The 27,084-nt window shown below is 40.3% G+C and overlaps 1 non-coding gene across 1 annotated transcript; it reads right to left on the reverse strand.

Moving 5' to 3' along the window:
- Positions 1–23,471: 23,471 nt before the first annotated feature.
- On the reverse strand, positions 23,472–23,543 carry TRNAS-GGA (transfer RNA serine (anticodon GGA)). The gene has a single exon. It is a non-coding gene; the product is annotated as a tRNA-Ser (tRNA).
- Between the last annotated feature and the right edge of the window lie 3,541 nt (positions 23,544–27,084).

A 27,084-nucleotide genomic window follows, 5' to 3' on the forward strand; every position in this document is an offset into this window, starting at 1 on the left:
TTATGAATATACAATATAAAAAGAAATTATGACATAAAAACAGAGAAGGCGATGGCACCCCACTCCAGTACTCTTGCCGGGAAAATCCCATGGACGGAGGAGCCTGGTAGGCTGCAGTCCATGGGGTCGCTGAGGGTCGGACACAACTGAGCAACTTCACTTTCACTTTTCACTTTCCTGCATTGGAGAAGGAAATGACAACCCACTCCAGTGTTCTTGCCTGGAGAATCCCAGGGATGGGGGAGCCTGGACGGCTGCCGTCTATGGGGTCGCACAGAGTTGGACACAACTGAAGCAACTTAGTAGTAGTAGTAGTAGTATGACATAAAAAACATAAAATGTGGGTAGAGGACTAAAAGGGTAGAGTTTTTGTATGCAATAAAGCTATTATTAGCTTAAAATAGTGTTAGAGGGGAATTCCCTGGCAGTTCATAACTCTGGACTTGCACTGTAGGTGGCCCAGTTTGATCCTTGGTTATGGAACTTAGATCTGACAAGCTGCATGGCAGGTCAGACAAAGAAACAAACAAAAAACACTGTTGCAGCTCTAAGGTGTTTTATTCAAGCCTGATGGAAACCACAAAGCAAAAACTTATAATAGATACACAAAAGATAAATCAAAGCATACCACTACAGAAAATCAAACAATAAAGACAGACAGCAAGAGAGGAAGGAACAAGGAAAGCACTCAAAAAACAGCAATCAGTGACACTCCTATATATTAACAAATTAACTGAAAAATAACTTAAACTATCCTATTTACAAGAGTATCAAAAATGTGGAATAAATTTAACCAAGTAGGTGAAAGATCTGTACACTGAAAACTGCAACATATTGATGAAAGAAATTAAAGATACCAATAAATGAAAGAATATCCTGTGTTCATCTGCTGCAAGAATATTATTAAAATGTCCATACTACCCAAAGCAATCCACAGATTTAATGCAGTCCCCATTAAAATTCCAATGGCATTCTTCACAGAAAATCCTAAAATTTTTATGGAATCACAAAAGATCCCTAAAAGGTAAAGTACTCTTGAGCGAGAAAAACAAAGCTGGAGGCATCATATTTTCTGATTTCAAATTCTATTGTAAAGCCAGGGCAATCAAAACAGTATTGTTCTGGCAAAAAGACAGACACAGAGACTAGTAGAATAGAATAGTTCAGAAATAAACCCATGCATATATGATCAACTGGGCTTCCTCATGGTTCATCAGGTAAAGACACTGCTTGCAATACAGGAGATGCAGGTTCGATCCCTGGGTCAGGAAAATCACTCCAGTATTTCTTGACTGAAAAATCCCATAGACAAAGGACCCTGGTAAGTTACAGTCCAAGGGGTCGCAAGGAGTCAGGCACATCATCACAAGCCATCCATCTACCCCTGCTGCTGCTGCTGCTGAGTCGCTTCAGTCATGTCCGACTCTGTGCGACCCCATAGACGGCAGCCGTCCAGGCTCCCCCATCCCTGGGATTCTCCAGGCAAGAACACTGGAGTGGGTTGCCATTTCCTTCTCCAATGCAGGAAAGTGAAAAGTGAAAGTGAAGTCGCTCAGTCATGTCTGACTCTTAGCGACCCCATGGACTGCAGCCCACCAAGCTCCTCCGTCCATGGGATTTTCCCGGCAAGAGTACTGGAGTGGGGTGCCATTGCCTTCTCCGCCATCTATCCATATAGTTAACTAAACTTCTACAAAGGCACCAAAAGTATGCAATGGAGAAAGGATAGCCTTTCCAACAAATGATGTTGAGAAAACAGGTTATCCACATGGTAAAGAGTGAAAGTGGACCCCTATCTCACACCATACACAAAAAACCAATTCAAAATTATTTGAAGATTTGAATATAAGACCTGAAACTGTAAAATCTTCGGAAGAAAACATAGAGCAAATCTCCTTGACACTGGCGGAGGCATTTTTTGACTTTAACATCAAAAGCACAGGTAGCAAAAAATGAAAACAAGTAGGGCTACATCAAAATAAAAAACTTCTACACAGCAAAGGAAACAATTTAAAAAATAGCAAAACCAAAATAAAAGCTAATTTAAAAATACACAAATGAATAGGATAGACATTTTTCCAGAGAAGACATACAAACAATCAACAGTTATATGAAACAGCCATGAAATTTAAAGATGCTTGCTCCTTGGGGGAAAAAAAGCTATGACCAACCTAGACAGCATATTAAAAAGCAGAGACATGCATGTATGGCAAAACCAATACAATATTGTAAAGTGAAAAAAATAATAATAATAAAAAAATAAAATAAAAAGAATCATAAAAAGCTAAAAAATAAAAAGCAGAGACATTACTTTGCTAACAAAGGTCCATCTAGTCAAAGCTATGGTTTTTCCAGTGGTCATGTATGGATGTGAGAGTTGGACTATAAAGAAGGCCGAGTGCTGAAGAATTGATGGTTTTGAACTGTGGTGTTGGAGAAGACTCTTGAGAGTCTCTTGGACTGCAAGGAGATCCAACCAGTCAATGCTAAAGGAAATCAATCCTGAATATTCATTGGAAGAAGCTCCAGTACTCTGGCCACCTGATGCGAAGAACTGACTCATTGCAAAAGACCCTGATGCTGGGAAAGATTGAAGGCAGGAGGAGAAGGGGACAACAGAGGATGCGATGGTTAGATGACATCACCAACTCGATGGACATGAGTTTGACCAAGCTCCGGGAGTTGGTGATGGACAGGGAAGCCTGGTGTGCTGCAGTCCACGGGGTCTCAAGGAGTCGGACATGACTGAGTGACTGAACTGAACTGATATGAAAAGATGCTCAACATCAATAATTATAAGGAAAATTAAATAAAACCCACAATGAGTTACCACCTTATCCTTGTCAGGGCAGCTATTACCAAAATGTCAAAAGATAAGTGTTGGTGAGGATGTAGAAAATAGGACCCCTGTATACTGTTGGTATTTTTATAGCCATTATGGAAAACAGAGTGGATTTTCCTCAAAAAATTAAAAATAAAACCATCATATGATTAAGTAATCCCATTTCTGGATATATATATGCAAAGGCAGTAAAATCATCATCTCAAAGAGATAACTGCACACCCAGTTGATTGAGGCACTCGTCACAGTCACCAAGATATGGAAACAATCTAAGAATACAGCTATGGGTGAATAGATAAAGACTATACACACTCACACAACAGAACATTGTAAAGACCGAAAAAGAAAGAAATATCGCCATGTATGACACAAGAGACAAATACTCCTGATCTCACTTACATGTAGCATCTAAGAAAAAAACCAAATTCGCAGCAGCAGGGTAGAATGGTGGTTACCAGGGTCTGGGGACTAGCAGGAAAGGGGAGATGTGAGTCAGGGGGACAAACTCTCAGTTATAAGTTCTAGAGACCTAATGGACTTAATGATGACTATTCTAATAATAATGCATTGCATACTTTGCCAACAAAGGTTCATATACTCAAAGCTATGGTTTCTCCAATAGTCATGTACAGATATGAAAGCTGGACCATAAAGAAGGCCGAGTGCTGAAGAACTGATGCCTATGAATTGTGGTGCAGGAGAAGACAGAGAGTCCCTTGGACTGCAAGGTCAAACCTTGCAATCCTAAGGGAAATCAACCCTGAATGTTCAGAAAGTTCTAATTCAGGAAGGACTGATGCTGAAGCTCCAATAATTTGGCCAGCTGATGGAAAATTTCACTCACTGGAAAAGACTCTGATGCTGGGAAAGACTGAAGGCAAAAGGAGGAGGCGGTGGCAGAGAATGAGATACTTAGATAGCATCACTGACTCAGTGGACATGAATTTGAGCAAACTTCAGGAGATAGTGGAGGACAGAAGAGCCTGGTGTGCTACAATCAATGGGGTCCCAAAGAGTAAGACATGACTTAATAACTGAACAACAACACTATACATTTGAAATTTGTCAAGAGAGTAAAGACAAAATGTTCTCACCACAAAAAGGGTGCAAGTAACTCTTGGTGAATATGTTAATTACCTTGATGGCGGTAGTCATCTCACAATGTATATGAATATCAAAACGTATAGTACAACCTAACTATACAACTTTTATATATCATAAAAAATTGGGAAAAAGAAAAAGCAATTATCTTTCTCAACTTGGTAAAGAAATCTACAGAATACCAACAGCTAACATCATACTTAGTGGTGAAAAACTGAACACACATCCCCTATGATTAGGAACAAGGCAAAGATGCGCTTCCTCACAACTCCTAGTTGTCATAAAAACTCATACATAAGGAACTCATACAATAACAAAAAGTATACAGATTGGAAAAAGAAAGAAAAAAAATTTTTTTAACAAATGGCAAGACTGCTGATGTCAAAAACCCCAAATAACTGACAAGAAAACTCCTGGAATAAATAAGTGAATACTGGAAGGTTGCAGAATACAATGTTGCTGCTGCTGCTGCTGCTAAGTCGCTTCAGTCGTGTCCGACTCTGTGCGACCCCATAGACAGCAGCCCACCAGGCTCCCCCGTCCCTGGGATTCTCCAGGCAAGAACACTGGAGTGGGTTGCCATTGCCTTCTCCTATACAAGTAATTCATTTGCTTGCCTACCTAGCAGCAATAGACAATGTGAGATGCGAAGTTTAAAAGAATACTATTCATAGTAACGAAAGACTAATAAAATATATGCAAGATCTGTATACAGGAAACTACAAACTCTGATGAAAGAAATCAAGAAAGATATAAATTAACCGAGAGATACTCCATGTTTGTAATAGCTCAGTCGGTAAAGAATCTGCCTGCAGTGCAGGAGACCCAGGTTCCATCCCTGGGTTGGGAAGATCCCCTGGAGAAGGAAATGGAAAAACACTCAAGTACCCTTGCCTAGAAAATCCTAAGGACAGAGGGGCCTGGTGGACTCAAAGAGGGTCACAAAGAGTCGGACATGACTGAGCAACTGACACTTTGACACTTTCATGGATGGGAAGCCTTAATACTGTTACAATGTCATTTCTTCTCGACTTGTTCTATAGCTTCAATGCAACCCAGTCAAAACCCCAGGAGGATAGCTTGTAGATATATACCAAAATGATTCTACATTTTATATGAAAAGGCAAAAAACGCAGAATAGCCAACATAATACTGAAGAAGAACATAGGTGGATGACTTACACTATCCAATTTCAATTCTTATAAAGCTCCAGTAATCAAGTTATCCCTGGAGTAGGAAATGGCAACCCACTCCAGTATTCTTGCCTGGAAAACTCTACAGACAGAGGAGCCTGGCTGACCACGGTCTATGGGCTCACAAAGAGTCGGACATGACTGAGCACGTGTGCATGCACACGCACGCACGCACACACACACACACACACACACAATCAAGTAATCAATAACAGCATGGTATTGGTGAAAGAATAACACACTGATCACTGGACCAGACTAAAGAGCCAAAAAACAGACCCAAACAAATAGAGTCAATGAATCTTTGACAAAGGAGAAAAGACAATCCAATGGAGAATGGATTTTTTTTTTCAACAAAGGATGCTAAATTTGAAGCAAATTGAATGTCGATATGCAAAAACATGAACTTAACATAGACCTTATACTTTTCATAAAAATTAACTCAAAATGCATCATAACCCCCTCCCCCAAACAATGGAAAGCTATAGCACTTCTTCTGTAGTGTCCGAGTTTCCTCTAAAAATACAAAAATTCTAGGAGAAAAAGATATATGTGATTTTGTGTTGGTGACTTTTTTTGTTTTAGATAAAACATGAAAAGACTGTCCATAAAAACTGTCAGCTGAACTTTTGCTTTGTGAAAAACACTGTTAAGAAAATGAGAACACAAGTCAGACTGGAGGAAAAACCTTGCAAAACACATATCTAACAAAGGACTTGGACCCCAAACACACATAAACTCTTAAAAGTCAACAACAGAAAAACACAACCATAATTCAAAAAGACACAGAGACCTCAAAGTTCACTGCAGGAACCTAAACGTCCATCAACAGAGGAACGTTCATTATTGTGATATTATTCAGCAATTAAAAGGAATTAAATTTACAATACTGTAAAGCACTATACTCCAATTTTAATAATATTGCAAGAAATTACAGTTGCTGTGCTAAACAGTCACTTTAAATTAGAGGATAATTTTGTATCCGCTATCATAAAATAAACTGTAAGTGCAAAAAAATAGGCAAGAAACTGTTGGACACCTCAAAGTATGTATACAGATGGCAAATGAGCATATGACTCATTATATATCATTAGGAAATCACAAATTAAAACAGCAAAGTGACAGCACTGCACACTCAATTTGGTTAAAATTTTTTAAAAACTGATACCAATTGGTGATGGGAATGTGAAACAATAGGAATTCTCATTCTTTGCTGGTGGTAATATAAAACCGTAAAACAAATTACAAGACAGTGTGTTCATTTCTCTCAAAGCTAAACGTAGTCTTACCACAGAGTCCAGCAATCACACTCCTATATATTTACCCAGATGGATGAAAATGTATGTCCACTCAAAAATCTATATTAGAAAGTTTATAGCAATATTCATACCCCAAACTACAAGCAACCAAGACATCCTCAAAAGGTAAATGACTGAACAAACTGCTACAGTGTTACAATAGAATGTGTTTTTAGTGGAGGGATTAAAAACAAGGTACTAAATCACAAAAAATTATGTATAATTCTTAGTTCTATATTGCTAAGTGAAAGCTAGTCTGAAAAGGTACATATGTGATTCCAATTATAAGATATTCTGGAAAAGATAAATGTCTAGCAATGGTGCAAAAAATCAATGGTTGGCAAAGGTTTAAGGATGAACTGAACAGGTGAAACATAAGACATTTTTTAAGGTTATGAAGCAATTCTGTATTGATACTGCGCCAGTGAATAAATGACACTGAATCTGTCAAAACTTATGGAATTTTACAGTACAGAATGAATCATAAAGCAAATTTTAAAAATTTATCACATAGGATATCAGGGGATCCACAGATGGACTGCAGAATGTGACTATATAATCTAACCATATTTCAAATGTATCAGTTCAGTTCAGTCGCTCAGTCATGTTCAACTCTTTGCAACCACATGAACCACATCACGCCAGGCCTCCCTGTCCATCACCAACTCCCAGAGTCCACCCAAAGCCACGTCCATTTGGTTGGTGATGCCATCCAACCATCTCATCCTCGGTCATCCCTTTCTCCTCCTGCCTTCAATCTTTCCCAGCATCAGGGTCTTTTCAAATGAGTCAGCTCTTCGCATCAGGTGGCCAAAGTATTAGAGTTTCAGCTTCAACATCAGTCCTTCCAATGAACACCCAGGACTGATCTTTAGGATGGACTGGCTGGATCTCCTTGCAGTCCAAGGGACTATCAAGAGTCTTCTGCAACACCACAGTTCAAAAGCATCAATTCTTCGGTGCTCAGCTTTCTTTATAGTCCAACAACACATCCATACATGACTACTAGAAAAACCATAGCTTTGACTAGACGGACCTTTGTTGGCAAAGTAATGTCTCTGCTTTTTAATATGCTGTCTATGTTGGTCATAACTTTTCTTCCAAGGAGCAAGCTAATTAATTAATATGTATATAAGCTAATTAACTAATATTACTGTATCAATATTGTATCATTAATTCTAACAGATGTACCATACTAATGTAAGATGCTAATGACAACAGAGAAAATTAGATGTGAAGTATACAGAAACTCTTTGTATACTTTTTTTTCCTATAAATCTTAAATAAGGGGTTTTTGTTTGTTTGTTTAGTTACTGTTACAGAGGGGTTATGAAAGTTTACTCTGACAGAAAAAAGTTGACCAAATTACAGAATCCCTGCCCTAATTCTACACACATGTGTATAGAATACCATTACCAGTGGGATAGTCAACCTAAAAAGTATATTTCTTTGAGGCTCAGCTCCTAAAAATTAGAACCAAGTGATTAGTTTAGGAAACATCTGATAAATATGAGACTTTCTCAGCAAAGCACTCACCAGCATACCAGTACAGTTTGTGAATACTAGCATTTGTTCAGAAAAGAAGCCACCGCTTCATCAAATTATGATTTTGGCATTCTACATCAATGTCCAACAAGTACTTCCAAACACGGAGACCGGATAAATGGGGCTCACATTCAATTGTAGCATTTGAGACTTCCTTTTTTTGTTGTGTAAAACAGCCATCCTATCTGAGATTTTAGAGATTCTTACACTATGTCCATGAATCTTGGTTGATTCTGAAACAGTTTCTGCTTATTATCTAATGATAAGAAGCGGGGAGGAAGGTAAGGAGGGAGACGTCACCTGATTATCTTCATGCCTCATTCCAAGCAAACGTGACAAAAGAGGCAATAATTACTCTCCTCTGTCCCTTAAAACCTTGATTTCTTTGCTCCTTTGAGTAAATATGGCATATAGCTAATGACTGACCGAAAGTCTCCCAGCAGAAACCTAATGCCCTTGCCTCCTAAGCCTGGGCTGGATTCAGGAATCACATGCGCACACGAGGACGCCTGGCTGGGTTAACCACCTTGTGTAACAAAGTATATGGAATCGGCTCTGCTGTGTCAAGTGTCTGTTCATATATCCAGCGTGACAGCTTTGTAAGCTAAGAGTTATTTTTTTGGCCAAGTAATTTAACTTCCCCGGGCCTCCATTTCCTCATGTGTGAAGGGGTTGTTTGTGCCAGATTCTAATAGCCATCTCAGTTCTGTCAATCCACATCCAGCCCAAGATTTACTTGAGACTCAGAGCTTTTGTGCTGTTATTTCAGCACATGGTAATTCTATCTTCATTGCTTTTCAGAAAATTTGACTTCAGCTTGAGTTACAAACTTGTCTATCAAGCTTATTGCCCACTCTCCATTTCTAACAGTCCATTTACCAAACCAAAAAATTTAGAAAATTTTTATGTCCCACAGAGCAAAGGTCTACAATTTGATGACATTTTAATTTATTCTTTTTCATTCTAAATATTTTCAAGAAGTATACTCATTTCCCGGGGCTGCCATGATAAACTACCATGATCTGGCTGGCTTAATCAACAAAAATGTATTGTCTCATAGTTTGGAGGCTGGAAGTCACAAATTAAAGTGTTGGAAGTGCTGGTTCTCTCTTTGGTCTGGAAGGAAGACACTGTTCCCTGTCTCTCCTAGTTTCTGGTAGCCTCAGGCATTCTCCAGCGTCTTTAAATTGCTTTCTATCACGTTCTATTTCTGTGCCCAAATTTCCTTTTTATAGACACCAGTCATATTGAATAGAGCTAACCCTAGCGACCTCATCTTAATCTGATCTGCAAAGACCCTATTTTCAAATAAATTCACGTTCACACGTACTGAGGATTAGGACTTCCACATCTTCATTGTTGAAACACACAATTCAAATCATGAAATGAAAGGGAAAAACTGTTAGTCCTAATAACAGGTAAAAATATTTCCTCTTCCAAGTTTGACCTTTATAAAATGATAATGTCATCTGATGTCTAGTTGGCATAATCTTGCTTTCATTTCATATTTATATAACTTTCTTTTTCTTCTCCTTTTCCCCTTCCTCCACTCTTTCTTCCTTTATATATGAAAATCCAAGAACTTGATGTAGACTTTTAAGCTTTCTGTTTTTCCTTTTAATTATCTCATTCATCAAGTTAGCTTCAGCCAATGTGGATCAGATGGCTAGAAAAATGTAGTGCTTAACCCCTGAAAGAGGGAGAGTTAAGTGCAAGTGAGAGAGGAATCAGCATGAAATGAATAGTGGGCAAGGAAAGCGGAGATTATATACTTGCAAGTCCATTAACCTAGGCTTGGCTAGTTTAAAAAATTGCTTGTAAAGCTGCTGATAAAATTTGTACAATTTGGACTTCCCTGGTGGTTTGGTGGTAGAGGATCCACCTGCCAATGCAGGGAACATGGGTTGGATACCTGGTCCGGGAAGATTCCACATGCCAAGAAGCAACGAAGCCCACACACCACAACTACTGAACCCACACTCCAGAGCTTACGCTCCGCAACTACTGAGCCCACATGCTGCAGATATTGAGTCTAGAACCTGCACCCCACAACAAGAGAAGCCCCTGCAATGAGGAGTCCAGGCACTGCAACCAGAGAGGAGCCCCTGCTCGCCCCAACGAGAAAAAGCCTGCACCCAGGAAGGAAGACCCAGCACAGCCATAAAAATATAAATAAAAATGTTTTTTAAAATTTGCACAATTCTTCTTGGTTATAATGGGACACCCCCCTCACCCCCAGCCTATTGTCATGGAATAAATTGGCTCTGGTTTGAAATCTGTACTTATAATAAAGCGCTGTGAAATACACCTTGAACTTACCACTAGCAAGAGAAACATAGTACAAAAGCCAATTAAGCTCACCAGAAAAATCTACTTGAAGTTCCTGGATCTGAGACTGGTAAGCAATTAGCATCTCTGTGCTTAGCACTTATTAGTAAAGAGGATTCTAATGCTGAAAGGCATGTAGTGTATTCAAAATTGTTTGCTCCTCCTCTGAAAGGCATGACAGATACACGGAAGAAGAGTTTGTCTCTGTTCTCACCCATGGTAAACCTTCCTCCCACCACGTATGTATGCAATATGTCTAGAAGTTTCATGCCAAATGCATGGAACTATTTTATGATTCAGAAAATTCAGTAAAGAATGATTTTCAGACTCTTTTCAAGTCCAGCTGAAAGATATTTTTAATAATCTTAAGTCCAAGAAAAACTCTGAAGCATCATTTTGTTTCCTTCATGCATTTTTGCTCAATATAAATTGCTTCAGTGGTTTCTGGAACTGCAGTATAGGAAGTATTATTCTTTTTATCCACATTTATTATCATGGGTTAAATATATTCCCTATATTTCTCTCTCTGTTATCACCTTCTTTGTGTATCTATGCCAAGTTGTACTCTAAGATTGTAAACTGCCGTACCGGTACTCCCTAAGCTGTGGTGTGCATAAAATCACCGAATTTTATTTTTAAAATGCATGTTTGGGCCATTATCCAAATGGATTCTTAGTAAGCAAATGCAAGAGAGACCCAAGAACCTGTACTTGTAACAAGCATCGTCTATGGAGCCGATGCAGCTGGTCCTTGGACCTAACATTAGGAAAAAAACATGAAGGATAGGGACTAATTCCATTTAAGATGATTTATACCATGCCAAGGGCTTCTCTGGGGTTCAGACGATAAAGAATCCACCCGCAATGTGGGAGACCTGGGTTCAGTCCCTGGGCTAGGAAGAATCACCTGGAGGAGGGCATGGCAATCCACTCCAGTATTCTTGCCTGGAGAATCCCACGGACAGAGGAGCCTGGTGGGCTACAGTCTATGGGGCCCCAAAGAGTTTGACGCAACTGAGCGACTGAGCACATACTATGTCAAGAGATGTTTGCTTCTAGGTGCTGACTACTGCTAATTGCCTAAGTATTCCTTATAGCCAACTTGCGTGTACAAAAATGGAGTCTTACACGGTGCACTAGCTACTGAGAAACAGACGAAAGGGCTGATGGATTTTTCCCCTCCCTGGGTAGAAGAGATGGCCACTAATTCCTAGACAAGTTACTCAAACCCCTTCTTTTCTTTGGTCCATACAACCCCTTGGCTACAGTTCTTAAGGATGTCTATTCTCTCTCTGACTGACAACGTATGAATGAAAAAGTGTTTAGAGTTAAAAAGATTGCTCACTTCTCTTTGTTGTTTCTCCATATGTCACCTATCTTTACATTTGTCTGATGTCGGTCGTGCGTGTTTGTGCAGCTCAGTCGTGTCCGACTCTCTGCGACCCCATGGACTGTAGCCTGTTTGGCTCCTCTGTGCATGGATTTTCCAGGCAAGAGTACTGGAGTGGGTTGCCATTTCTTCCTCCAGGGGATCTTCCTAACCCAGGGATTGAATCTGCATCTCCTGAGTCTCCTGCATTGGCAGGCAGATTCTTTGCCACTGAGCCACCTGGATGCATTTATTTTATCAGTTGCAAAAATAATGCACATGAAGGAAAGTACCCGGTAGACAGCGCCATGACACCAGGGGTGAGGTTTCTGTATGAAGACCTCTTAACTCAGTGCCCCACAGCTGCTTCCCCTGACCCTGTACGGTGCAGTGTAGCATCCTCTGCCCCCTCGCTCCTTTCTAGCCCCCTCGATACTGTGTCATTGACAATCTACTTGTCTGAATCCCACTGTCATTTCTCACTGAGGGTAGGAATTACGTCAAGACCATCTGTGTATCCACAACTCTCGGCAAAACGACTGACTTAAAGGAGACGATGAAAAAAACCAATCGTCTAATGAATGAATCAATAAACCAACCTCCTGAAAAAGGAGAGCCAGTTTCTCCCGCAAGCTTCTAGGAAAATTTCTAGTTTTCCCAGCTGTATTAGATCTGTACAGAAACCCATGCTGCTGCCCAACTGGTCCATCACATCTCAGCCCTGCATTGCATCTGCTTCACTAGATTTGTTTTGGAAGGATGGGTTAAGGAAAGATTTAGAAAGACATCTAACTTCAACTCTCAAACATGAGATGTTCAAAGTAAAGGGCAAGCTTAGACCCATGAAGGGGGAATGTGTATGCGTGTGTGCGTGGTAGGTGGGAAGTTAAAGGCATTCTCACAGCTTATAAAATTTCTGAAACTAACCTTTCGCAACTGAATTTACATTTATAAATCTATATACTAGGGATGTGTTCAAGACCTTAATTTTTAAAAACCCTTTCCTCAGAAGAAGTTACAATGAATATCACAGAAAAACAAAGGATCACAAGAGACTACAAGCAACTATATACCAATAAAATGGACAACTAGAAGAAATGGACAAATTGTTAGACAGGTACAATCTTCCAAGAATAAACCAGGAAGAAAGAGAAAATATGAACAGATCAATCATGAGTACTGAAATTGATTAAAAATCTTTTAACAAAAGTTCAGGACCAAATGTCTTCACAGGCAAATTCTATTAAACATTTAGAGAAGAGTTAACACACACCTTTTGAAACTCTTCCCAAAAATTGCAGAGGTAGGAACACTCCAAAGCTGATTCTATGAGGCCACCATTACCCTGATACCAAAACCAGAAAAAAAAATATCACAAAAAAAGAAAATTACAGGCCAATATCACTGGTGAACACAGACACAGAAATCCTCAGCAAAATACTAGCAAAGCAAATCCAACAGCACATTAAAAGGATCATACACCATGATCAAGTGATTTATCCCAGGAATAGAATGATCTTTCAATATCCACAAATCAATCACTGTGATCCGTCTCACCAACAAACTGAAGACTAAAAGCCATATGATCATCTCAATAGATGCAGAAAAAGCTTTTGACAAAATGCAATACATTTATGATTAAAAAGAATCTCCAAAAAGTGGGCACAGAGGGAACCGACATCAACATATAAAGGTCATATAAGACAAACCCACAGCAAATATCATTCTCAATGGTGAAAAATTGAGAGCACGCCCTCTAAGATCAGGAACAAAACAAGAATGTTCACTCTTGACAACATCATTCAACACAATTTTGGAAGTCCTAACCATGGAAATCAGAGAAGAAAAAGAAATCAAAAGAATCCAACTTGGAAAAGAAGAACTAAAATTATCACTGTTTGCAGATGATGGGACACCATACGAGAAAACCCTAAAGATGTTATCAGAAGACTTCTAGAGCTCAGTGAACTTGGTAGAGTGACAGGATATAAAATTAATACACAGGGGCTTCTGGGGTGGTCCAGTGGTTACGACTTTGCCTTCCAGTGCAGGAGTTGCAGTTTTGATTCCTGGTGAGAGAGTTAAATTCTACATGCCTCAAGATGAAAAAAATCAAATCATAAAACAGAAACCATGTTGTAACAAATTCAATAAAGACTTTAAACATGATCCACATGAAAAATCTTTAAAAATTAATACACTGAATTCTCTTGTATTCCTATATACTAACAATGAAAGATCAGAAAATAGAAACCAAGGAACCAATCCCATTTCATCAAAAAGAATAAATACCTAGGAATAAACCTATCTTGGAGAAGGCAGTGGCAACCCACTCCAGTACTCTTATCTAGAAAATCCCATGGATGGAGGACACGACTGAGCAACTTCACTTTCACTTTTCACTTTCATGCATTGGAGAAGGAAATGGCAACCCACTCCAGTGTTCTTGCCTGGAGAATCCCAGCGACAGGGGAGCCTGGTGGGCTGCCATCTATGGGGTCGCACAGAATCAGACACGACTGAAGCCACTTAGCAGCAGCAGCAAACCTACCTTAGGAGGCAAAAGACCTAGCTTAGGAGGCAAAAGTTTCTACTCAAAAAACTGTAAAATATTGATGAAAAAAATCAGAGATGACAGATGGAAAGATATACCATGTTTTTGCCTCAAAGAATCTATATTGTGAAAATGATCATACTATCCAAAGCAACATACTGGTTCAGTGCAATCCGTATCAAATCACCAATGGTATTTTTCATAGAATTAGAACAAAAAATTTCACAATTTTTATAGAAACACAAAACACTACGAATAGTCAAAGCAATCTTAACAAAAACAGAGCTGGAGTAATCAGATTCCCTGACCTCACACTGTACTGAAAAGCTACAGTCATTGAAAAAGTATGGTTCTGGCACAACAACAGAAATACAGATCAATGGGACAGAATAGAAAGCCCAGAGATAAACCCACACACCTACAGTTGCCTAATACAGGGGGCAGGAATATACAATGAAGAAAAGGCAGCCTCTTCATGTAAAAGAATGAAATTAGAATACGCCCTAACACCAATCACAAAAATAAACTCAAAATGCATTTAGGACCTAAATATAAGGCTGGATACTGTAAAATTCTTAGAGGGAAACATAGGCAGAACACTGTGACATAAAATCGAAGCAAGATCTTTTTTGACCCACCTCCTAGAGTAATGAAAATAAAACCAAAAATAAGCAAATGGGACCTAATTAAACTTAAAAGCTTTTTCACATCAAAAGAAATCAAACAAGTCAAAAAGAAAATCCTCAGAATGGGAGAAAATATTTGCAAATGAAGCAAGTGACAAAGGATTAATCTCAAAAATACACAAGTAGATCAAGAAACTCAAAATCAAAAAAAGTCTCAATGAAAAAATGGATGGAAGACCTAAATAGACATTTCTCCAAAGAAGATATGCAGATGGCCAACAAACAATGAAAAGATGCTCAACATTACTAATTATTAGAGAAATGCAAATCAAAGCTACAGTGAGGCATCATCTCACACCTGTCACAATAGCCATCAAAAAAAAAAATCTACAAACAATAAATCCTGGAGAGGGTACAGAGAAACTTACACTGTTGATGGGAATGTAAACTGAATCAGCCACTATCGAGGCTACTACGGAGGTTCCTTAAAAAAGGAAAAACAGAATTACCATATGACCTAGCAATTCTACTACTGGGCATAAACCTGGAGTAAACCATAATTTAAAAAATACATGCACTCCTGTGTTCATTTCAGCACTATGTACAATAGCCAAGACATGGAAGCAACCTAAATGTCCATCAATACAAGAATAAAGATATGATACATATATACAATGGAATATTATTCAGCCATAAAAGGGACAAATTTGTGCAAATTACAGAGATGTAGATGGACCCAGAGACTGTCATACAAAGTGAAGTAAATCAGAAAGAGAAAAACAAATCTAATAATATCCCTTATATGTGGAACCTAGAAAAATAAGACAGATGAATTTACTTACAAAGCAGAAACAGAGACAGAGGCATAGAGAATGGATATATGGATACCAAGTGGGGAAGTGGGGGATGAATTTGGGAAACTGGGATTGACATATGAACACTATTGTGTGTAAAACAGATAACTAACCTATGGTAAGAACCTACTGCATAGCACAGGGACTCTACTCAATACTCTGTAATGGTCTGTATGGGAAAAGAATACTGGAGTGGGTAGCTGTTCCATTTTCCAGGAGATCTTCCCAACCCAGGGATCCAACCTAGGTCTCCGGCACTGCAGGTGGATTCTTTACCAGCTAAGCCACAAGGGAAACTTGAGAATACTGGAGTGGGTAGCCTTCTCCATCAGATCTTCCCAACCCAGGAATTGAACTGGGGTCTCCTGCTTGGCAGGCAAATTGTTTACCAACTGAGCCATCATGGAAGCCCTCTGTAATTGCCTGTATGGGAAAAGAATCTTAAAAAGAATGGTTGTATACACATGTGTAACTGATTCTGTCTGCCGTATACCTGAAAATAACACAATATATTAAATCAACTATACTCCAATAAAAACTAAATTTAAAGTTTAAAAAAATTTGAAGGCTTTTCTTTCCTCCATTTTCAGACAACATTGTGTCCCTTTGTATAATACATTTGTATTTTTTTTACAATATGAATTGGATATAAGTTGGAAAAGGAAATATGGCGATTTGGGAGAGTTTATCATCCACCATCTCCTAAAATGCTCTTCATGCCCCAGGACCCTGGAATGAAATGAAGACAATCCCATTAGTGTCTCAGAGTGGAAAGAATCTACCCACAATGCAGGAGACCTGGGTTTGATCCTTGGGTTGGAAAGATCTCCTGGAGAAGGAAATGGCTACCCACTCCAGTATTCTTGTCTGGAGAATTCCATGGACAGAGGAGCCTGGAGGGCTACAGTCCCTGGGGTCACAAACAGCCAGACACAACTGAGCGACTAACACTTTTACCAAGAAGAGGAAAGGAAAACTTGTCTCCCTAGCATTCTCTTGCCCCATTCCCATCCAACCATAACTCTTGAAGCTGAGCTATGTTATCTACTTTTGATACATCCTAAATAGAAAAATAAATGCTGGCATTTGTAATTGATCCTTTAACTGTAATACTGTTGAGTCAGTAAGACATGTCTGACTCCCATGGACTGTAGCCCACGAAGCTCCTCTGTCCATGGGATTTCCCAGGTAAGAATACCAGAGTGGGTTGCCATTTCCTTCTCCAGGGGATCTTCCCGACCCAGGGATCGAACTCTGGTCTTCTGAATTAGCAGGCAGATTCTTTACCACTGCACCACCTAGCTGTAATAAAGAAATCTGTGGGGTGCAACAGGAAATAGAATGATTTCTTTAAAATCTGCAAGACTGACACCTGGTGGTTTTAATGCTCTGATGCAGAAAAGAAAGAAGAGTAGCCTGAAAAAGAGAAACCCCATAGAATTTCCTCTGGGGATAGATTCCTTCTTGATAACACACAAAGCAAAGCCCCCCACAAAACTCCCCAGCACCCAGGCTTTCTCCTGCTTTCTGGTCACGAGACAAAAACGGCGTAACGATTCAGGGCAGAAACGTCAGCATCAGACACGGCTTAAATGCTGTCTGGCCTCGTGAGATATTTTAGCTACGGGAACCTCAACTCCCTCATCTCTGACAGTGAAAAACACAGTGATAAGCCATGATGGAAAAGAATATTAAAAAGAATACATATGATACATACGTGTGGAACTGAGTCTCTTTGCTGTACAGCAGAAATTAACACAGCATTATAATGTGCTGTGCTTAGCTGCTCAGTCATGTCCAGCTCTTTGCTACCCCATGGACTGTAGCCCACCAGGCTCCTCTGTCCATGGGGATTCTCCAGGCAAGAATATTGGAGTGGATTGCCATGTCCACCTCCAGGGAATCTTCCCAACCCAGGGATCGAACTCAGGTCTCCTGCATTCTAGGCGGATTCTTTACTGTCTGAATCACCAGAGAAGCCCAATTTTTCAAGTAAGAATACTGGAGAGGGTTGCCATTTCCTTCTCCAGGGGATCTCCCCGACCCAGGGATCAAACCCAGGTCGCCTACATTGTAGGCAGACTCTTTACCATCTGAGCCACCAGGGAAGCCCACATATAGATAAAATAAAAATATCTCAGATTGACTGTCCTAAAACCTTACAGATTACTGATAGACTGTATCTCTAAACAGCATGTGTAGATCACATAGAGGTTAATTAGCACAGTAACTAGCTCACTGTAAATGTTCCACAAAATCTGAGAGCGTTGAACTTTGAACTAATGCAGAAGAGCAGACATTTGGAGACTCAGCCCCTGGTCACCCAATTGCTCAATACGTATTATTTTTATAGTTCCCATCTCTCCCACTTCTCCGGGTCTTTGAATGCATCAAGCATTGTCCTTAAAAAAAAAAAAAAAAACAACTATCATTTTAGGTCTTCTATAAAATCGGGCCTATAAAACTGCTGCTTTTCTACCATTTTTGATCTGCAAAAAATAGTTACCTCACCAGTTAAGAGTCATTTTCCATCATTAGAGACTTTCTCAAGTGAATAAACAGTCTGGAAAAATTACTGTCTACAGGCTGAAATCATATTATTATAGTTAGTTCATCCACTGAGCTTAAAGGGGCTCTAAGATACAGGATTTAGCTTACTGAAGCTCTCTCCACTACAAGCTTTGTATTAAAGCCCCTGTGATTATTTCCATTAAAAGGCTCTTCTTTTTTTCACAGTAAGAAATTTACAGGAAATCATATGCTGTGTAGCTGAAGATTTTAGACAATTTTTCTATGTAGAATCCAAAACTGTTTTCTACCATCCATAAAATCAAGAAACAACAAAAACTGTGGTTACTGAAAATAAAAGCCTCCTAGGCAACCATCTCATACAATACAAAAATAATCTAATGCTGGCAGAAATGGTCCCTTGGAAATAATGGCTCATTTGTTTAGAGTTCTACTGTTATTAACTTCTGGTGATTGGGGAGTGAGGAATGGAAAGGATGCCACAGAGGATCGTTAAGAACAACACACCAGATAGAGAGAACCATTTAGATGACAAGCCACATAACGCACTTTGGATTAAAAGCAAACACACACAGAAAAACAAAAATTTAAAACCACTGCTGGAGAGCATGAAGTCCCTGAAAATCCGGGCAGATTCTTAACTTCCTACCAAAGGAAGAGGCCATTACAATTTTATTGTCCCCAAACAGTAAGAAATACCGACTGTGTTTAAAAGGAGCTAGAAAAATAAAAAATAAACATTCTTATCTGGAAGTTGGCACTGTTTAAATGAGAGATTTTAAATGCCTGGTGGCTCATGACCTTTTGTGACCTTGCATGCTCAGATGCTTCAGGGGGCAGAGCCTACAAGGTCAGGCCTGACCACACCGCACAGCCCTATCTGGAACCTTCTTTGCCCTGCCAGAGCGCCTGGATCCCAGTCTTTAGGTTTTTTCTTTTTGTCCTGCACTCTTTGGACCATCACTCAAAATGACAGAACCAGCCTTTGAACTCGAAGACAAAATTAATCATTGTGTCCACACTGAAAAGTTTCCTGAACACATGCTGAGGGCAGAAACTGTACTGACCTTCCAAGAAGGTGAGGGGGTGATGGACCCTCACAAGCCCAGGACAGTGTGGATCCTTCTGCAACACAGGGCAGATATGAAGGGTGCTTACCTTCTCTTCCTGGGACTTTGACAATGTCACCATCGAGCAAAACCAGCTGAAGGCTTAGAGTGCCCTTGCTTTCTTACCATTTCCTTCCCTATAGTTTTTCATATTGGAAAACTGGATAATAAATGCACAGGCAATGAAGGACTCCTGTTGTGGTTATTCAGATATGGGGAGGATGACTAGAATGCTTGCCTCCACACATAAGACAGTTTAGGGATATTCACAGCATTAACAGAAGATTCAGAGATATAGATCATATCAGGCTTGCAAAATGAAATACTCTCAAATTATTAGATTTATTTGACTCATAAATAGAAGGTGGAAAATGAAGTCAGGTTAATTTGCCCTTGAAGAAAGACTTTCACCTGAATTCATTTTCTAACATTTTATTTTACTGTGGTAAAAATCACCGAAGAGCTGACTCATTTGAAAAGACCCTGATGCTGGGAAAGATTGAGGGCAGGAGGAGAAGGGGATGACAGAGGATAAGATGGTTGGATGGCATCACCGACTCAATGGACATGAGTTTGAGTGAACTCCAGGAGTTGGTGATGGACAGGGAGGCCTGGCGTGCTGCGGTTCATGGGGTCGCAAAGAGTTGGACACGACTGAGCGACTGGACTGAAAAATCACCAAAAACAAGACCAGGAGCTGACTGTGGCTCAGATGATGAACTTATTACAAAATTCAGACTTAAATTGAAGAAAGTAGGGAAAACCACTAGGCCATTCAAGTATGACCTAAATTAAATCACTTCTGATTATACAGTAGAAGTGACAAATAGATTCAAGGGATTAGATCTGATTCAAGGGATTAGACCTGAAGAACAATGGACAGAGGTTCGTGACATTGTACAGGAGGCAGTGACCAAAACCATCCCCAAGAAAAAGAAATGCAAGAAGGCAAAATGGTTGTCTGAGGAGGCCTTACAAATAGCTGAGAAAAGAGGAGAAGAGGAAGGCCAAGAAGAAAAGGAAAGATATACCCATCTGAATGTGGAGTTCGAAAGAATAGCAAGGAGAGATAAGAAAGCCTTCTTAAGTGAACAATGCAAAGAAATAGAGGAAAACAATAGAATGGAAAGACTAGAGATCTCTTCAAGAAAATTAGTGATACCAAGGGAACATATCATGCAAAGATAGATACAATAAAGGACAGAGCAGTATAGACCTAACAGAAGCAGAAGATATTAAGAAGAGGTGGCAAGAACACACAGAAGAACTGTACAAAAAAGGTTTTAATGACCCAGACAACCACAGTGGTGTGATCACTCACCTAGCACCAAACATCCTGGAGTGCAAAGTCAAGTGGGCCTTAGGAAGCATCACTACAAACAAAGCTAGTGGAGGTGATGGAATTCCAGTTGAGCTCTTTCAAATCCTGAAAGATGATGCTGTGAAAGTGCTGCACTCAATATGTCAGCAAATTTGGAAAATTCAGCAGTGGCCACAGGACTGGAAAAGGTCAGTTTTCATTCCAATCCCAAAGAAGGGCAATGCCAAAGGATATTCAACGTGCCTGCTAAGTTGCTTCAGTCATGTCCAACTCTTTGTGACCCTATGGACTGTAGCCTGCCAGGTTCCTCTGTCCATGAGGATTCTCCAGGCAAGAACACTGGAGTAGGTTGCCATGCCCTCTTCCAGGGAATCTTCCTGAACCAGGGATCAAACCGGTGTCTCCTGTGCCGTTGCACTGCAGGCGTATTCTTTACCACGAGCCACCAGGGAAGCCTAAGAATGTTCAAATCACAACAGAATTTCGCTAATTTCACGTGCTAGTGAGGTAATCAGAGAAGGCAATGGCACCCCACTCCAGTACTCTTGCCTGGAAAATCCCATGGATGGAGGAGCCTGGAAAGCTGCAGTCTATGGGGTCGCTGAGGGTCAGACACAACTGAGCAACTTCACTTTCACTTTTCCCTTTCATGCATTGGAGAAGGAAATGGCAACCCACTCCAGTGTTCTTGCCTGGAGAATCCCAGGGACAGGGGAGCCTGGTGGGCTGCCATCTATGGGGTCGCACAGAGTTGGACATGACTGAAGTGACTTAGCAGCAGCAGCAGCAGCAAGGTAATGCTCAAAATCCTTCAAGACAGGATTCAACAATACATGAACCAAGAACTTTCAGACATACAAGCTGAATTTAGAAGAGACAGGAACCAGAGTGCCAATTTCTGTTGGCTCATAGAAAAAGCAAGGGGAAAAAAAAAAGAAAAAGCAAGGGAATTCCAGAAAAACATACTCCTGCTTCATTGACTATGCTAAAGCCTTTGACTGTGTGGATCACAACAAACTGGAAAATTCTTAAAGAGACAGGAATATCAGACCACCTTACCTGCCTCCTGAGAAACCTGTATGCAGGTCAAGAAGCAACAGTTAGAACCGGACGTGTAACGATAGACTGGTTCAAAATTGGGAAAGGAGCACATCAATGCTGTATATTGTCACCGTGCTTATTTAACTTATATGCAGAGTACATCATAAGAAATTCTGGACTGAATGAAGCACAAGCTGGAATCAAGATTGCCAGGAGAAATATCAATAACTTCAGATAGTAGATGACACCATGCTTATGGCAGAAAGCAAAGAAGAACTAAAGAACCTCTTGATGAAGGTGAAACAGGAAGTGAAAAAGCTGGCTTAAAATTCAATATACAAAAAACTAAGATCTTGGCATCCAGTCCCATCACTTTATGGCAAATAGGTAAAAATGGAAACAGAGACTTTATTTTTGGGCTAAAAATCACTGCAGATGGTAACTGCAGCCATGAAATTAAAAGATGCTTGCTCCTTGTAAGAAAAGCTATGATGAACTTTGCTGCTGCTGCTGCTGCTGCTGCTGCTGCTAAGTCGCTTCAGTCGTGTCCGATTCTGTGCGACCCCATAGATGGCATATTAAAAAGCAGAGACATCACTTTGCAGACAAAGGTCCATATAGTCAAAGTTATGGTTTTTCCAGTAGTCATGTACAGATGTGAGCTGGATCATAAAGAAGGCTAAGTATCAAAGAATTGATGCTTTTGAGCTGTGGTACTAGAGAAGATTCTTGAGAGTCCCTTGGAGACTCAAGGAGATCAAACCAGTCACTCCTAAAGGAAATCAACCCTAAATATTCATTGGAAGGACTGATGCTGAAGCTCCAATACTTTGGCCACCTGATGGGAAGAGCTGACTCATTTGAAAAGACCCAGATGCTGGGAAAGATTGAAGGCAGGAAGAGAAGAGAATGACAGATGATGAGATGGTTGGATGGCATCACCAAATCGATGGACATGAGTTTGAGCAAACTCCAAGAGACAGTGAACAGGGAAGCCTGGCATGCTGCAGTGCGTGGGGTCACAAAGAGCTGGACATGACTGACTGACTGAAGTGAAGCATACTCAACATGAGATTTACTCTATTATTTTACCTGAATTTATTGATCACTGTCTCATACCTATACTTTTTCTCTTTACAGAGCAGCTTTTCTGTTATTTGTCATAAAAATAATTGCTTCAAAAGGAAATACAGTTGAATCAGTTATTTGATAAAACAGTGGTTTTTTCTGAATTTAACAAAGCCTTGAAATAAAACAGTCAAGTTTGTTTATATAGCCATTTTAGACCAACACTTCTGAAATTTCTTCACAGTATGTTACCTTTCCAAACCAATTAGTTAATTATATAGGTATCTCAGTCTTTTGGGGGCTACTATAACAAATTACCATAAACTAGGTAGCTTATAAACAACAGAAATTCATTTCTCACAGTTCTTGAGGCTGCAGACCTCAAGATCAGGGTGACAGCATGGTGCAGTTCCAGAGAAACCTTCCTCCAGGTTACAATCTGCCAACTTCTATTGTATCCGGAGAGGCAAGTAAAGAGCAAGAGAGCTCTCTAGCCTCTTCTTGTAAGGGGACAAATCCCATTCACGAGGGCTCCACCCTCATCACCTAATTACCTCTTGAAGTGAAGTGAAGTCACTCAGTCGTGTCCGACTCTTTGCGACCCCATGGACTGTACCCCACCAGCCTCCTCCCTCCGTGGGATTCTCCAGGCAACAGTACTGGAGTGGATTGCCATTTCCTTCTCCAGGGGATCTTCCCGACCCAGGGATCGAACCTAGGTCTCCTGCATTCCAGGCAGACGCTTTAACCTCTGAGCCACCAGGGAAGCCCTTAATTACCTCTTAGAGAACCCATTACATTGGGATGTTTCAATGTATGAGTTTGGGGGCTGGGAGGGGGGCACAAACTCACAGTCCACTGCAGTAGGTTTCAGTCATAAACACAGCCAATCCTTATGTAACTACTGTCTCCCTTCGCAACACAAGGACCAAAGGGAATCAACCCGTGTATGTAAACAACCACACTGACTCTTCTCTCTGGCCAGCCCATCTTCCCCTCAAGCTGTAAACCACACTCTTGCATCTTTCAAATCTGTATCTATTTAGGCTGAGCAAGGTCTTCAATGCTGCACAGGCTCTCTCTGTTTTGTCAAGAGGGGGCTACTCTCCATTGCAATGCTCGGGATTCTCCCCGTGGTGGCTTCTCTCTCTCGTTGCTGACTGCAGGCTCTTGAGTGTGTGGCTCCAGAGCACAGGCTCAGCAGCTGTGGTGCAAGGCTTAGCTGTCCCGTGGCATGTAGGATCTCCCTGACCCAGGGACTGAACTGGAGTCCCCTGCATTGTCAGACAGACTCTTTACTACTGGGCCACCAGGGAAATCCTCATATCTTTACTTAAGTGTCACCTTAGTGAAACCTTCCCTGCCCAGTCAATCCAAAATACGGCTATATTCCCAGGATCTAGAAGAATATAGACATATAATATGCAGGAAATAAAGACTGACTGTGTGACGGAAGGAGAGACTTGTTTACTGGAAAATGTGCTTTGCAATCATCCTTGAAGTCGCTTTACTATGAATGGAATCTATAATGGTCCTTAACTTAGAATGATTCCATTTAAGGACTCTTAGACTCTGTGGTGGTATGAAAGCTGTATGTGTTCAGTAGAAATCGTATGTTAAGTTCTGAATCTGGATCTTTCCCAGGCTAGCAATATGTGTTACCACACTGTCTCATGATTCTGGGTGGCAGCTGCAGTTTTCCAGTCAACCACGTGACCACGAGGGTAAACTACCAACATACTGAGTCATTCTGGACGCATGCAAGCATTTTGTGTCTATCAGCACAGTATTCAACAAATAACACAAGATAGTCAACAGTTTATCATAAAATAGGCTTTGTCTTAGAAGATTTTGCCCAACTGCAGGCTAATCTAAGTGTTCTGAGCATGGGTAAACCCAGCTATGATGTATAGGTAGCTTAGGTGTATTCAATGTATTTTTCACTTAGGATACTTTGAACTTACAATGAAGAAGGAATTCATAGGGCCTGGACTCCATCTTAGGCCTGTTCATGCTGATCATGCTCGGCTACCTTTCCAATGGACTCTGAACTCTGGGTTTAGTGCCTATGAAAACAACAACAGAAGGATAAGACCCCCTCCAGACAGGGGAGCCTTGAAGATCATATCTAGGTTACTCATCGCTTAAGAGAAAACATACACTAATCACCCCTTCCTCCAGACAGGCCGTAAATTTTTCTGTATCAATTGGAGTGTAACCTCAGGTTTATTGATTATTGGCTAACTGTTTGATTTTTTGAGCACATGAGTACATAGCACGTGAATGATGGGGTTATTGGGATTGTATTTTCCTTGGTTTATGTTAAGTCTCAAGGAATTTGGAGTGGTGGGTTCAGATACGTCCACGTGGGGTATAAAAGATTTTCACAAATGCTGGTCGGGGTCCTTGGCTAAGAGGAGACTCTGCCTTGGGCCCGCAGGTGTAATAAATTGCACTCCACTATCTGCATTGTCCCTTTTTTTTTTTAATTGAAAAAAATTTTCACAAGAAGAATTTATTGGTCACTGAATAAGAGATGACAGTATATTTTATTTTTTTTTTTTTTTTTTAATATAAATTTATTTATTTTAATTGGAGGTTAATTACTTTCCTGGAACGCGTGGCTACAACAAGAGGTTTATAAGGACATAACCCCATCGTAAGGTGAAGAATATCTGTATATATTCAGGAAAAATATATCATAAAAAATTATTTGCAGGACAAGTCAAACAAACTAAAACAAATAGTGATAATAAATGTGATAATGTAATTTTTAATGTTATAGGAAAGAAGAAAGGGCAAGCTCTGTGGGGGAGAAAAACATACAAATTCTATATTTGAATCTAGAGGCTAATTCTCAAAAGGGCTTTACAGTGCTCAGAACTCTACAACAGTGTGCATGGTCATTATTATACGAATAAACAGATGAGTTCACTGCAGTTTACTGTGGGTATTCAGTTCCTTCATGGGTGACTGAAGAGGCTGCTAAACCTCATGAACTGAAACCAAAGGAAAGATTTCCCTGAGCTGCTGACAGGCTCTACCTGCCAAGAGTCTGATGTTTCTGAGCTGGAGGTGCAGTTGAACAGCAAATGAGACTTCCTGTAGCTAATGAGCCTTTTTGCAGGTGCCCTACACTGAGGAGGCCTCACAAAAGTCCCTCACAGTGTTAGGGATTGCTCAAGGGAACTTTCTGGAGCCTGACTGGGCTTTCCAATGTTGTCATTAGGCACAGCTATTGGCGTGCCCCAGGTGACCCCGGCTGCCTGCTCTGGCCTCACTGTGCCTTCCTTCAGTGCCTGCTAGAGAAATGGTTACAATCTGTTGAGTTGCAGGAGTGAAAGAGCAGAAAAGGATTTAGTGTGAGGCTCGATGGCAGCCCGCAGCGGCCACCTCACCTCTCAGGAGAGCTCCTTCATAAGCTGGATAGACCAGTGAACAGAACTGGCAACAGTTTTGTCTTTTGTTGGGGCGACAAAGGCACATACACGGCGCCGCCCTCCCTCTGCCCACCACTGTCGCTTGCTGTGAACTTTCTTCTCCCCCCTATAGTAGGCCGGGCTGTCTAAAGTCCGTGACACGGGCACACCTTGGAGAGACTGTGGTTTGATTCAGACCACTAAAATAAAGAGAATCCCAATAAAGCAAGTCACACAAAATTTTTTATTTTCCAGTGTATATAAAAGCTATATTTACATCACATCTAAAGAAAACAGGGTATACACTTTCATTAAAAAAATACTTTATTACTAATAAATGCTAACCATCATCTGAACCGTCAGTGAGTCAGATAGTAACAAAGATCACTGATCACCATAACAAACAGAGTAATAAAAAAAAGTGTAAAGCATTACCAAAATGTGAAAGAGACAGGAAGTGAGCAAATGCTATTGGAGAAATGGCTCTGAAAGACTTGTTCAACATAGGATTGCTGCAAAGCTTCGATTTATAAACATGGTATCTGCAAAGCACCATGAATTGAACTGCAGGAAAACTCAGGACGCCTGTACTCTACTGTCACTCTTCTGATGAAGCCTGTCTAGGGAGTGTGGCTTTAATGACTGCGTTATCAACACAGAATAGGAAATTTCAGCTGTTGAAATATTTCATTCCACTCTCACTTTGTGAAGAAAAGATTAATTTCACAGATTAATTCACTTTTTCAAAAAAAAAAACATAGTCACCATACTTTTTTTTTTTCCTAAAATTGAGCATGCCATGGTTTCCTATTAGAGTATGGTGGTTTAGTGGCTAAGTCGTGTCCAACTCTTGCAACCTCATGGACTGTAGCCCGCCCAACTCCCCTG

Source organism: Bos mutus, chromosome 6, assembly GCF_027580195.1.
Source record: "Bos mutus isolate GX-2022 chromosome 6, NWIPB_WYAK_1.1, whole genome shotgun sequence".
In the NCBI taxonomy this organism is placed as follows: Eukaryota; Metazoa; Chordata; class Mammalia; order Artiodactyla; family Bovidae; genus Bos; species Bos mutus.